The sequence below is a fragment of the Metopolophium dirhodum genome, chromosome 1 (assembly GCF_019925205.1).
Source record: "Metopolophium dirhodum isolate CAU chromosome 1, ASM1992520v1, whole genome shotgun sequence".
NCBI classification, from domain to species: domain Eukaryota; kingdom Metazoa; phylum Arthropoda; class Insecta; order Hemiptera; family Aphididae; genus Metopolophium; species Metopolophium dirhodum.
Genome location: NC_083560.1, coordinates 70,307,332 through 70,323,996, shown reverse-complemented (window position 1 = coordinate 70,323,996; position 16,665 = coordinate 70,307,332).

Here is a 16,665-nt window from a genome sequence, read left to right as displayed (position 1 = left end):
CTAAAATACAAACATATTATATTAAAATATTGGTTGGGTAACCTTTGTTACTAAAAAATTAGACTGTCTTCACTGGAAATCCGTCTATTATCATAAACAGTGATTTATCATTGACTGAACAGCAGAGTGGCTTTTTTAAAACTTCTTTAAAATTAATTAATTGTATAATAAAATAATTTTACTATTCTCAAGTTGCTCGAAAAGTATATATCAATAATAGCTATTTAAAATAAATTAACCTTTTCTTAAATATTTTCAGTCTATTAGTACTTTTGACTTTATTTTTGTTTCAGATAAAGCTGTATCCTAGCCGGTGTGAATCCACAAAACGTAATTCAAAAGTATTTTGAATTAAAAAAGCACAGCAGATATCCACAGAAGCTAGTTAATAGCATTTTTGTAATAACCAAAATTTGATAGGTAATAACTTGTTTTTCAGGATGTAACCGTAACGTAATTTTTTAGGATGATTACTATGAAACTATACTAAACTTTAAGCAATCAAACTATTTCAATAAATTATATAATTAAATATATTCAATGAGTATTACTCACCAAAGATCTAATATTTATTACAATTACCCAAAAATCTAGGACACTGTATTATAATTTAAATAATTTAAAATTAGTTAAACATACATGTTTCATTTTATGTTTTGTGATATACCTTATTAATACAGGGCTTGAAACCGATTTGGTAAAAACCGGTAATTTCCCGGAATTTTGGGGTACCTATAATCGGTTACCGTTATTATAAACCTATTTGTATTCCCGGTTATAGTGGCAATTTTTCAGCTAAGAACCAGTTAAGAACCGATTACCGTTACCAATGAACTATCAATCAAAATACGATAAAAGACACACGACTCAACTCTCAACAGACGACGTATAGACAACTGTAAATCATTGTCTGTCTCTGATAGGGCACGGGTACAAAGGTGTAGTACAATTTAATTTTAGAAAATCGGTATTCAATTGGTTACTGGTAACCGACATTTTTGGAGGCGGTTATTACTAAATAGGTAACCTGTAATTTTGAATATATTACCGGTAATTTGTTAACGCTAACAACAGGACCGTTATAAAACCGGTAACCGATTAATTTTTTAACGGTTTAAAGCCCTAAATGTACATATATACATAATCATATTATGTATTTTCATCTCCAAATCCAGTGATTTAAATAGATTAAAATCGACGTATGTGACATTAAAATACGTGGTCATTATTGTTATTATGACATGCCTAGCTGATATAGAAAGTATAACATAAAGACCTGACAAATTAAAAATTAAAAATTATAATAGTTAAAGGTATAAAAAAAACGAGAATGTGTGAGCCCACCATTACACTCTGGGGAAGTAAAACTTCTTTCGTAAGTATTGGGGCCCTTGAAATTATAAGTGAATTAAGGAGAGAGTGAGAAAAATCAATACAATAACAATAAACGTGCTCGCCGCTGCAGCCGTGCATGACTTGCAAAATAAATAAATAAACAAACGTGTTGTTTCATTTTTCCTGTCGTTTAATTTGTTGTTACAATTTTTTTTCCACCCACACCTCAAGAACGAAGTTTTACTTCAAAAGGTGGAGCAACCGCTCTGCTGTACAGTAGTTGTAATAGATGTGTTTTATTTGAATACAACGATAAACCATTGTTTACGAAAAACGATTCTGAGCGGTTGGCGTAGTCCTTATAATATTAGTAATTTTTATTCGTTACTAAGGTGATACATAAACGTGTCGTTTCGTTTTTCGTTACGATTTTTTTTCCACCCACACCTCAAGAAAGAAGTTTTACTTCAAAAAATATGATAGTTATAATAGTTATATGAATAATAAATAATTTAAGATTTCTTATATATGAAAATTCCCCCAAAAAATATTTTGAAAAATCTTTTTACGTTTCAAATTAATTTAATCTAAAAAAAAATTGATATTTTAATAAAGTCAACTATTACCTATAGGTACCTAAATAAAAGTTTTTATCATAAATATTTTTCTACAAATTACATTTACAAACTGGCTAATTTAAATTTTTCAAAAAAAAAAAAAATACTAAAATCTTCAGTATTAAAAAATATAAACCAACAGTATTATGCCGTACTTGTAGCGCAAGCGCCTATAAATTATATATGAAGCAATACATTTTAAAATATTGATTAGCACAAAAGTTATTTCATTTGTCACGTCATTCTGTTACACCTTGTATAATTGATATATTAAGTACGAACTACAAACAGAAGGGAACAAAGACATGTTTTAATCTACGCTATAACTTGGTGACTAGGTGACTATAGGCTTATACAACTTAAAATTTAAAAAAATTAAACTAAACTTTCAGCCACCATTGGAGACATTCTGAACCCTTTCCCATCCACCTTTATATAATACATAAGGCTTGACGAGCGACGACACAAAATGTATTCGGCATACTAAAATTAACTTTCAAAAAGTTTGAATTTTGAGTAATTAAATATTTACGTGTTTTGGTTATTATGAAGTTACGCGGCAGACAATGTTTAACAAAAGCCTTATAATTAAGACGTGTTGAGTTGACCTCTATAAGCCAATGAATTATCTCTGTTTGTTGACTTTCGTGCAAAATCACGAACACCCACAATGATTTACGCGATGTTAAAACCCTTTGTAAACTTTGCCACGCTGCGTATATTGACCAGTTTTACGAGACTGCTTAATTAAGTTCCGTGTTAAAGTGTCCTTATAAGTTTGCTTCATACTCCATGTAATTAATATTCGTCCAATTATGTTTAGTTTTCGATGTACTATGAATACCGTATTTATATGTGTGAAAAATAAAATATACTGTACAAAATAGAATGTACCTACCTATAATTCAATACTTTTAGCAGGGAAATTTTTGGTTTATTTTTAAACGCAATTTTGTATTGATATTGTATTTAATTTTACATAATAACACAAAAATATTTTTAAAAAAAAATAACAATTTATTTGATGGGTTTTATTTTTCATTGCGTTTTCTTCAATGAATACTTCGCCCAGTTGCGCAACTATGGCGTGGAGGTCAGTCCGTGTGAAAAAAATTCGTTGGGTATATTATTATAATCTAAAATATAATATGGATAAATATAATGATCAATTAATATTATTAATAACGATTTTATAATGCTTAACATAGAATCTTACATGATATACTCTTTATACTTGCTTGTTTTAGTATACCTGCGAAACATGTTATTAATATAGTTTCTTAATATTCTTAAAAAGCTAGAAAAAAAATGTATTAGTTATGAATTGTGATAGAATAATTCACAGATGCAGAATTCCGATAGAATCATTTTTGGGGCTCTGTGTCATAATTAATATTGAAGTAAATTGTACTGCATTTATTTTGATATAAGTACTTTTAACATTTTATGTTTTATATTTTATCTTAACATTTTTTGTTCATTTAAATTTATATTGTATTTTTCCTTTTTTATACACAAAGGATAAAGTTCATAGGCCATAATTGCATAGCTAATCATAAAAATGTAATCAACTGATGAGATATCAAATATCAAATATCTTATTATTAAATACATGTTGTAATGATTCAATGGATGTATTGTAAATTTAATATTTATTTTTGAACCTACCTATTGATTTTTATGAAAATATAATTTTGTAATAATAATATAGTGCTATTTACACGGATTTTAGATTTTCAAATGTAAGAATGTGTTTAGTTAACTAATTGAATTTTCATTTCATATATTTTGTTATAAAATTTTTTCATTGTCAAAACTAAAATATGTCTATGGGATTTTCAAATATTTGTATTTATACCCATGTCCTATAGGTATTACCTATTAAGTATAGAGCTTCAACGAGTTTATCTTAGCTTTGGTTTTTATTTTCCAGACAATAATAATTAAGTCCCGCCTTTTATAGTTATAATATATATTATAACGAAATGGACAAGCGTTTTCTTGGTGTTCCAATTACTTTTTCGCACGAACTACACCACGCGATCCCAAGAGAAAAGACTACGGTAGACCACTGATGCCATTTTTTTTATCTACGAGACTATTCCATACGTGGACAGTTTGTCCGACAATGTTGTTTATGATATATTTTATAAGGGTTCGCCGCGACAATATTGCCCAGTGGAGTTGAGAAACGAATGTGCGAGGATAAATTTCCAAATAAAAGGCGCAGGTACGCTACGCGTAATTCAAAAATGGATGAAATAAGTAAGTAAGAATAAAATAAATAAAAATATAGGATGTCTATAAGTCCGACGTGAGATATTTTAAGAGGTTCACGTTATTTAAAAAAGTTTACCTATTCACTTTCATACCCAGGACATATTATTATATACAGGAGATATGCACTATATATTATATTGCAGTCACACACACACACACTCACATGCACACACACATATTTATTTATTATAGCTGCAATATTGTATACGCCCGGCGATAATGCCGTTGGAAATCTTTTTTTACGGAACGAAATACCTATTTAAAGCCGAAACGTTCAAATAGAAAGGACAAAATAAGAAACAAATATATTATAGAATAGGAAAAATAAATCTACCTATCTCTGCAAGCAGCGTGCAGTATGTTTTTGGATCCAGCTGGTACCATTTGTTGTAAATGGGTAATATATAGTAGGTAGGTCAGAAGTTGAAGACTGAAGAGGAATAATGTTAAGTATAAATGAACTTTTATTTGTTAGTCAAGGCTATTATTATTTCGTATTGAAAATGTTCACTAACACTATAGCCTATAGGTAGTCGTTTAATTTCAAAACTAACAAAACAATAAATAGGTACCTACACAAATACATTTTTGAGCATTTTTGATATATTTTTCAATAAGTATCACTATTATTCCCGTAAATGTATTAATTATTCACTTTTGTTAAGACAACTAAAGACAAAATAAAATTAATATATTATGTAACATAATTATTCTAAAAGTTATTTTCAATTAGCATTTAGGATGGAACTTTTTTATTGATTGGGTACTTAATAAAACGCCTACATACCTACACACCTACAACAATGGCGTAATTAGGAATTTGGTTTTGGGTGGGGGGGATATACGTTTTTAGCAAACATGAATGGTCATTATCAATACTTTGATCAAAATGTTAACGGTAAAAAAAAAGTTTTGGGGGGATCCATCCCCCTAATCCCCCCCCTAATCACGCCCATGACCTACAATAGTGCATCATTTCTATAAGCTTAATTCGATTTTACCAAAATACAACATTCGAACACTATATACATTATACATATAATATTTATTTTTATCAGACAGTATTTTTTGTATGGTATAGGGTCCGGGGAAATAAAACTAAAAATACAATCAAACCACTTCAATTACAACAAAATGTGGGATCAATAATATAAAATTACAATGAATTAAGAGTAGGTATTATCGGTTAAATGAATAAACAATACTTTTGTTATTTTATGGGTTGTGAAAAACTAAAAAAAAAAACAATTTAATATTAGTACCATGGACTATGTACTCTAAAAAGCAATAAAAGGCATATAATACCACAATAATATATTTTACTAATTCATGTTTTGGTCGTAGATTTCTTTACTGGTGGTCCTACTATTGTTTCAACTTAAATGTACGAAAACAAAATAATGATATATGCTTACACAGCCTAAAAAAGCAAAAATCAGATTTTGTTAAATAAAAAACTTAATTCTAAATCTAAAATGTATTATACTTAAAACATAAATATAGTCATTATATAAATATGTTATTATGTAAACTATAATATTTAAGTCTATCTAGTTATCTAGATATTATACCATTGTTGTCTGTTCTGTTGTATTATTACTTTTTTTCGACTCTCACTATTATTTATAAAGTACGTACCTAATTCATAGTTTATACAACATTTTAAACTTATTTTGCTGAACATTTTAAAACTCTCCATCTCGGACACTTAAGCTATGCTAAGTCAAATCACAAACCTGTATTTATAATTAATATAGCTACTAACAATATACTTCTTCAATTTTTTTATAATAATACTAATTAGTAGTTTTATTATAAACACATTAATTTATTATTCATAATTCATAAATGCTAATAGAGACTAAACTATTTATGTCAAAGATTGAAAAAAATCTCCTGCTCCAAAATATATTGAAAGATAAATAAAATAATAAACATCACTGTTAATAATCTTATTTTTTTTATTATAAAACAAGAATATATATAATCTGTAATAATCTATACAATGGGTAATATGGGGGATACAACTATACAAGACGGACGGCGTGATCGAAGGGGGGGGGGTGTCCAAAGACCCTACTTACAAATAATCTTATGTTAAAAAGAATATTAAGCATAATTATTATTATTTACATATTTCATAATAAAACAGTACACTTGGTTGGTAGTAATGTTACCAGGTAGGTACTATACCATGTTGTTAATAATTAATTATTATCAATACATTTTTTACTCAATGCACCTTTGTATATTAAAATAAATTTATTAAATAATGTAGGCAAATAAAAAGAAAATCAGTTATCAAATAAAATTGCTATTGTAAACCAGTTGTTATATGAATTTTAATTAATATCTTTATTTTAATGGGATTTTATGTTAATAAATTATTTAAATGGAACTGTAGAAACCAGGGAACGAAACCGGTTTAGCCGGTTTTCAGAAAAACCAGTTATAACTTACAACTGTGATTTTTCTTATATTTGAACACCGTAACCGGGACCAAAACCAGAAACTTTAAGCACCGGTTAAAAAACCGCAACTGAACCTAAAATCGTAAAAATAACCGTTTACAAAACCCAAAACGAAACCATAGAATTCGTTCTTAAAACCGATTAAAATTTAACACTAATATCGGTTTTTTTTCGAATTTTATAAAGTTATTTACCTATACTATTTATAATTCTAGTAAAAACAAGTATTTTTATGAGAAGAAAATATTTTGTTTGTAATTTTGTATCCCGATGTTATTATTAGTATCACGAAATTTCAATAGGTAATATTGTTCTTTTTATATTATATAATATTATTACTATTGGTTCAAAATTAAATACAAATATCACAATTGTTATTTCGTTCACCCCTATACTGTCTGTATGGTTGTTATTTGAAGTATTTGTGTATATTTTGTTTCGTATTCGACTGATCCGCGTCTGTCTCTCAGTCATCAATCGCTTATGTCATTATCATCAGTCTTCTCAGTGTGTCCCTTGAATTACAAATGTGTGTATCAAAACTTATAATGTGGATTTTAATTTTAACTGTAAGCCATTTTAAATAACACTATTTTCAATAATCCAGTACACTTTTTTAGTATCCATTTAAATTAATATTTTGTTAAAATATCACAAGCATTAATCACATAACAAGAGATTTATTACGCTGTAATATGGTGTGATGTTAATGTAAATTACAACTAAATATTTATGTAATCGAATAGTTATCTCAACCATATGTTATATACAAAAGTCGGTACAACATACTAAAGTTAGCAATACAAAATTAGTTCTTCTGAACGTTAATTTGCTATATTATATGTACCTACAACACTAATTATACAAATTGTAATTTTTTTAGGTATTTAGGCTCAGCTCTAGTTATTAAAAATCGGGTCTACAGTTATTATACCTATAGGTACAGGAAAATAAAATCAACATATTATTCAAAAACCGTTCTTGATACCGATAAATTTGAAAAACCTTTTTTGAAACCGAAACCAAAACCAAAAAATTTGAAAAACCGACCTTAAAACCTAAGCCAAAACCAGAATATGTAGAAAACCATTCTCAAAAACCGAGACCGTGACCGTTAAAATTTGAAACGGTTTCGATCCCTGGGCCACTAGAAATTCATTTTCCTTGCCACAAGCATACAGCTTATTGGGGATAGTTAATTTAAATTCATTGTAATTTAAACTATACACGTGATAATTGATAATAATTTATTTGGTTTTAATGAAATTTAAAACAAAATGCCCTTTACTAAGTTACAGAAAACATATAAATCTATCATTATAGGTATAAGATTGATTAGTTATGCTGCATAACTACATGTTAAGCAGTGTAATAAAAAGCGTGTGATAGCGTGTACTAGGTACTTAACTAATGAATAATTATTAATAAATAATTATATAGATATACGTCCTATTATGATGAAGACGTCGTAAATCTTGTTTGAATGTGCGGTAACTACCTGTATTGGAAAATAAGATCCCCATCGTTTCTGGTATATTCAAGGGCCCCGCTAAAACTATAGGTTCGGACGAAAATACGTTTTGAAGTGATGGTCGTCGATATCATCATCACGATGAGGCGACGAGCGCGTGTAAAATATCTATATAATAATATGATATTATCATAGAGTCGAGACTGACAACGCGTGTAAAGGTGCGCGCGCAGCAGTTCATTTCGTGCGGGCGATCGCGGTCCGGGCCATTTGAAAATTTAATTAACTGTGGCGACTGCGGCAGTCGGGGCCTCGGAGGAATATAATGCGACAGCAATGGACACTGGTCATTTCGTGTGCATACATATATATATATATATATATACGTAACATAGGTAACACGTTTATATATTATGATATAACTACTATAATAGTTGTTTAGTAGGACCTACCTATAGACTATATAGTTGTCGACTTCGACACTGTAATATGATATCGCACAACGATAGTAATATTATATGTATTATACATCTATATATAACATTTTACGATGCACGTCTCTCTTTCGGTCGGTTATCTCTAGTCGCAGTCGTTGTAGCCTTTTGGGTCCGTTTGTTTAAAGGCCGCGCGCGCGCGAAAACCTCACGACGACTAATATTATAATATACGCTTAGGTATAGGTATATATTATAAATAAATGTGTTTCCGACGACGGCGATGACGACTACTACTACTACGACGACGACGACGACAACGATATTCCCTGTCGCGTGGTGGCCAGCTATTAATTTTCGATTAGCGTAATGCGCTTTGGGAACGAGCTGTCCGCCGCCGCCGTTCGCCCGTCGGGTTTCCGTCGACCAATAATAATAATAATAATGCGATTAAAAACGACGATTACGATGAATTTACCACGGCAGACGGACCAAGACCGTCTTCTGACCACACCAGTCCCCGCCTATATATCAATATATAATAATGTAATACTGCAGTCTTGTCCCCGAGAAATTCGACCGAATATTTACATAATATTTATGTGTATATATACGCCGTACAGGGCGAGGGGAGGTATGGGTCCCGGCGTACCGGACGGCTTAGTGCAAATCGCCTAATCATTGCCCACGGAGCTTTGCCGAAGACGACGACTTACTGCAGTTGTACATAGAGTAGGTACCTTAATAATATATAGTATTATGTAAAACATAAATTTGCTCTGTGCTTAACATTGTGTTGTGATTCAAATATAGTGAACTACGCAATGGTCAATGATAAAGTGAAACTCATCAAATGTTCACCAATTTGTTGTTATTATAATTAACAAAAATGTATATTTAAGTTATCGTTATTCATTTTACATTATGATAGTCCCGGAGGTATGATAATATAACAAAGAGTTAACATGTAATAATAAAAAAAGGTTATATAATTTTTGATTGAATTGAAGGTTTTACTGTTTTAGATATACGATTACGAATCATTACGGGCATTTTTATGCGATACGTATTCACTAGTTAAAATTCTGAAAGCAAACAAAATTATTTTTTTGTTTTTTGAATCCGATGATTTATAATCAAATTGAAATGTATATTTAATAGTAATACTAAAATAATAAATAATAAAAATAAATAAATCGCATTATAGTAAATGGGTAGTCCCCTCTCTCATGTCTTCATGTATACTTGTTTCCATTCATCATTCATCTAATTTACCTATTGTGCTATTTATTAATATAAATTGTAAATGGTAAAAAAAAAAAAATAATAACACTCAACTACCATGTGCCAATTGGGTGTCAAGCAAGACGAGGGCTAACTTAATTTCCAGCCTGACGACTTTAAAATAATAGTGATTAAACAAATATTTTTGTCATATTATTATACAAATAAAATCCGTACTATCTAATAGATTTTGTATTGTAAAAAAATATCTGACACAGTCTATCACGATATATCATTGGAAGAGGTGTTGTTTCATATACATCCACAGATCTACTTTACTTAATCCACTATATTGTGAATTTTAAATTTTAAATTGTATGGTCAATGGTCACTACAATACCTACCTCTAAATATTATTATTATTATTATTATTATTATTATTATTATTATTATTACTATGTATATATGCAGAAGGAAAGGCGATATATGACTCCTTGTTCAGTGGAGTTTCGCAGGAAACTAAAAGAATCCCCCACCGTCCCTTGTGACTTGCAGCAGGTAGATATATATACTCTATTATAATGGGTATATTATAGTAGGTAGGTACAATAAAGTGGCAGGCGACAGCCGCGGTCATTGTAACTGTGTGAGGGAATTATAGTAGTCATTCAAATTTACAACAGGACACTGTCACCATATATATATATATAGAAAACAGTATTCATACAGGGCCCTCTATATGCTCTATTACTCTGTATACTCGTATATATGTATATGATTATGTATTATATCACATGCAAAAGTATATGATGTATACATATATATTCATATATATAATATATGAACCAACGAAATCTATTTAAATGAATACCACAGCGAGCTTAAAATATATACGTACTAATAGTATTATAATAATCGGGGTGCCTTTTTAACAGTAAACATTTATCATCATCGTCATCTCAAAAAATATTGATTTTTTTTAAAATGCATGCATATTTTTTTACATCACTTGAGGTCATTTTTCGAGAGTTCCGACATATTATAATTTAATTTTCAACGATAGTAGTTGACTGTTATACAGGGTGGTTCACTAAGCATGTTAACCCTTATATATTAATACATTTTTTTAAATTCTGATTTTTTGGAATTTTTAAATATCCTTAAAGATCATATTATTTTTAAATTCTTAAAAACGTTTATATTAATTGAAGACTTTTCTGTGACGGTACACAAACTTCTGTTTTTCAAATGATAACCTCCCTTTTTTTACCGTAATTTATTTAAAGGATATTTTTTTCGAAAATTTTAGTTTACCTTATAGAAAATTTTGCGAGTAGTTTCTCAATTTTTACTTGTATTTAGGTAGGTACTAAGGATTTTAATCCTTAAAAATAGCCACACAAATATAAACTAAATATGTTACGTTGGACCTAATATTTCTTATACTCCTAGTTATAGGTAATTGGACCATTTAATATTTTTTACAAATTATAATTATTGATACATTAATACTTTAATATCTTCAGTGCACAAAGTTAAATAACTCAAAAACTACTCGTCAAATTTAACTTTTGATATTTTTGTCGAAATTTTCAGAAAAATTGTCTGCTAAATAATATTTACGGTAGACAGGGGGGTTCTTATTTGGAAAAAAGAAGATGAGCATACTATTGGTGTTCATCATCCTATATAGCTGTATTTATTATTATATAAGTGTTTAAAGATTAGATAAGAAGCCCAGGGGACTGCCGTTTTGTGGGGCACTCTACTCCACTCAGCTCATCTTTTTTGAAATACTCATAATCAAAGTCCAGATTTGTATGAATTTTAATTTTTTTTTTTTTTTGACAGTATGCTGTTAGGTAGAAGTAGGTAAAATGTTGGTGATTTGATTACCAGGGAATGCATAAAAAAAAAATTTGCAATATACCTACATATTTTAGAGATAGTTGCAAGAATTTTGCACACCTATATTTTGAAAAAGTTATTTATATTTGTATGCCTCAATATGCCTTATTTACCTATATAAAATCACATTTTCTTTAATAAATGATAACAATTAATATTTGTACCTATACCTACGTCATATTCATAATTCACAAATTTATATATTATATATTCTCCGAAATTCTTTAGATATTATTATGTTAGTAAAACTGTTGTTTCACGATAGATGACACATTATTAGTACGTGTATAGATAGGGAACAACTTGAAAAACTGTAAGTGATACGTCGTATGCCATAGTATTTGTTTCTTATATGTATAATGTATATATATATTATACATTTTCACATTCAAAATAATTTGCAATTTTTCAAGATATGAATTTTGTAAAAATATGATCTATAAACATTCATAAAAAAAATTTGATAATGTTTTTTCAATACTTGTTATTAGAAGCATGAAAAACTTTGAGAAAACTAGTACTAAATTTTCAAACTATTTACTCAATATTAAAATTTTATCATACATAAATAAAAACAAACATTTTAAATGTTTATTAATATTTCAAAAATAATTGAAATGTTTTGAAATGTTTTTTTTTTTTGTTATTGATCTTATATACAACTCGGTGGAAGAGGCCATTAGTTAACATGTCTACATTTATTACTATTTAGGTACAATTATTATACATTACATTCTTAATTTGACAATACGATTACATTTTGTCTAGTTATTTTTAGAAATTTCAGAATTTTCTTGTTCAGGTCTGGGTTGGGTCCGAGGGTTGAGTCAAGAGTTTCGATCAACTTGAGGTCTATTTGCTCCTACGAACAGGAGACGGCATTCCATCAGGATTCAGGATATATTTGACCGTCAGTGGTTGGCCATAAGCTTCGTCGCTTATATGACAGGTTCGTCTTTTGACATGAGAAGTCCATGAGCTAGCCTTTTGAAATGTTTATCATGTTTAGAAGATGACAAATATAAATGTTGGATGAAAAATTCAAATCATTACATTTATCCATTTTTAACTAATAGAGAAAAAATTAAAATCTGTTATTGAATAGAAATTCCTGTTTTTCCTTAGGTAATATTTTTAGTAACTTTTTACTATTTTTATTTTAATTCTATTTTTTACCCAATTGTTCTAAAAAAACACAATGCATTTTTTATTTTTGACTCCCTCAAAGTACCAACGCGATTTGATTATCTACCAGAAACTACCCTCAATGTTGAATATTGGAGCATTTGTATTAGGTACTGTCAACATGGTGACAGACACACAAAAAAACATCATTGTAAATACATCACTCCACTCAGATACTAAAATTTTTAAATGGATAATACTTGTCATTCAAAAATGGAAACAACTATCACTCTATATAACCAAGTATATATTTTATATTTTATTGTATTTATATTATAATTATATTGCTACTATATTAACTATAGTAGGTATATAATATTACTATTATATTATATAGGCAATGTAGCTATTATTATATTAGTAATACAGTAGATTGAATTAATTTTTGTAAAAAAAATTACAGTTTACTATATTATAAATTATTATTATGGTATCGGTAAATAAATATATTATTGTTATTAGTTTTTATCGTTCAGCTCAGAATCTAAATCATTATCAATAACGTTAATATTTTTCGAAATAATATAAGTGTTTAGGTACTGTCAAAATAATCATTATGTATACTGTTTGAATGTGGGCTTCCGAAATAAGGTCCCTGTAGGGTATAAACCACGAATTACAAAATATAACATATAAATTATTTATTAAATATAATGATTAAAACGTTACATATAACTATACACGTATCTACTTGATTTTAATAAATGACAAGTTGAATTCAGTGAATCTTAGATGCATATATAAATACATTTATTTTCATAAGTTATTGCTTTTGAAAATGTCAAATTACCTATGACCGGAAAATGAATAAAACAGTTTTTAATTATTTTTTTTTATATTCAATTATTCATCAGGCTAACAAACATTTTTTTGTTTCCGCACTCGGTATGTTTCACAAGCTAAAACTCCAGGGAACTTCAATTAAAAGTTTAAATCACACCCTTGATATCAGCATGGCTTAGTCAACCCCGTGACAAGTTAATGAACTTTTAACAACAAAATATCACTTGAAAAAATTATAGTGTATTAAAATAACTTTTACTTTAATTTAGATTTTAAAACGATTATTACAATTGTATAAAAATAAGAATAATTAAACTAGTGATTACTAATTAAATACAATTTCAATTTTGTTTATTAAATACAAGTACATAGCTATAATATTTATAGTAGTTACAGTTTGACTCAGTCAAATATAGTTAGACAAATAATCAATTATTGTTGTTATTATTATTATTATTATTTATATAGACAGAACTATATATGTTCATTAAACTCTCGTTAAATGTCTAACTTTCACATTTGATCATACAAATATACGATTTATAAATTTATATGAATATACCTATTTATTTATTTATTTATTTCTAGTAACAAAAAAATATAATAGTATACAATATGTGAAAAATATTACTAGAAGTTACTCTACACTGAGGAAGAACCTCGTGTCGTAGAGCAAGAGTACTTATTATTCAGTGCCAAACACTGCAGTGGATAAATAATAATAATAATAACAAGTAATGACAGTAAGAAAAAATCTAACAGAGTTCAGCTTAAAATAGTTGAATATAATATAATATAATAAGAAAATTTGTAAATGGTAAAATATAATAAAAGAAAAAATCACATTTTAGTACCTATTATAGATGACAAAATATTTTTTTTCTTATGAAAGGGAATTGTGAAAGGATTCAATTTTAGAATCAATAAAAGGGATGTCACAAATCCAAACGAAAAAGAGCAATTTACGGTAAATGTGGGATTTAAACGCTATTCTGAAGTCATGCGGCAAAGACGAACGATAAAGATAAATTAACACATTTTGAAAGAAGCTAAAAGTATTATAGCCACAGGAGATGTATGTTTTCTGCAATACACGGTATAAAGACAACTATAAATTGAATAACATTACAAATATTACATACTGAATACCAAGTTGACCATTAATTGTTCGTAGTGGACAAAAACCAATTTAATTTTACTAGAGAATATTATGATTTAAAAAGTAATTGGCTTATTTGTCACCAAATCCAATTGATAACTGAAATTTGTATAATCTAATATAAGGCATCTTTAGTCAAAGTTGAAATTAGAATAAGATAATTTAATAAAAATGAATACTATAGTACTTATTTAATTATTATTGGAAACTCAGTCACGATTTTTTTTTTTTATGTTTATACTTCAAATCTTTATAAAATCTGTCAAATCTCGTTATTTTTCAAAAAATAAAAGCAGTATAAACTTGAAACATTCTACTGTTAGGTACTTAACTTATCATTTTCCAATTTTCTAATTTTCTATTCACAGTGAACTTATAAATATTTAGACTAATTTTAGGTTATTTATATGACGAATATATTCACACCGTTTCTACGCTATGCGTTATTGACTTATGAGTGAATAACAATGATTTATGATTAAATTTTCTAATAATTAGTAATTCAATGTCTTGATTCCTGTGCTATACAAACTTATTTTATACTCTAGGTGAGTATTGGATGTACCTGCCTATATTTTTTTTACAATGAAGTTATTTTTATGTGTGTGAGTGAAGACACATTTTTAACAAAAAAAATACTTTAGATTGAGGGTGGTTTTTCGTAGTATAATATCAAAACTACTTAGACTATTTTTAAACTATTTGTAAACATTCGAAAATTTAACATTTTAAAGTTTATATGTATTATAATAAAATTATGATATAATTTTTTGTATATCTATACTATTTAAATGTCTATCCCACATGTCTACATAGGTACAAAAAAGATATATGCGTTAGAAATCAAATATTAGAAATTATACTACTAATCAATAATCAATATTTATACGTTGATTTAAGTTACAACATAGTAAATAATATTTAATTATTTGTTTCACATTAGGTACAAATTTTGATAATTTATGATAACCGTTGGTTAATTCAACTATGTGTAGGTATAGTTTGTTAGGTATACTAGATATATTTATATTATTATACCCATACATTAAACTTATATATTTCATTCACCAATGAATTTTTGCAGATCATAGAAGATGTCACGTATTATTTTATTTGCACTGATAATACCTACATTGAAAAACTAACTAATTAATTTCAAAATTGATAAGTAATATTAACATTGATTATCATTTAATCAATGATAATGCCCATAGAGTTAATTGATTACAATTTTAGTTTAAAGATTAACTATCATAAAATATATACCTACAGTTGTTTAAAAATCACATAATAATGTATTTTAATTTATATTGTAATAATTTAATATGCATAAAAACCCACCAAGAAATAATAACAAAAATAATACATAATATTATGTTGTAATAAACATTGATTTTTGACTAACCAAATTGTATAAATTAAGGTTAGCTTAAATTATTAGTGGGAAGGTATGTACTTTAAAACAAAAGTTAGAATTTTAAAACCACTTATTTTAATAGGCCAAAGAAATAAATTAATTTGAGAAGATAATATACAAGTTCATAAATGATATGATCAGCAAAATAATATACTATTATATCTATATAGTATCTATTCCTTATAATTCTAACATTGCGTTACCTACGTCTAGTTTAATTTTTAAAAAAATCCATTCCCTGAAATTGCAAAGGTAATAATATGTTAAATACCTATATTAAATCTGTCAAGAAGTTCCATCACTGGATGGATTCTTCCTTCATGCCTCTGACCCATCAACTCCCACAACGCTTGTACTTATTGTAAAAAAAACACATTTCCA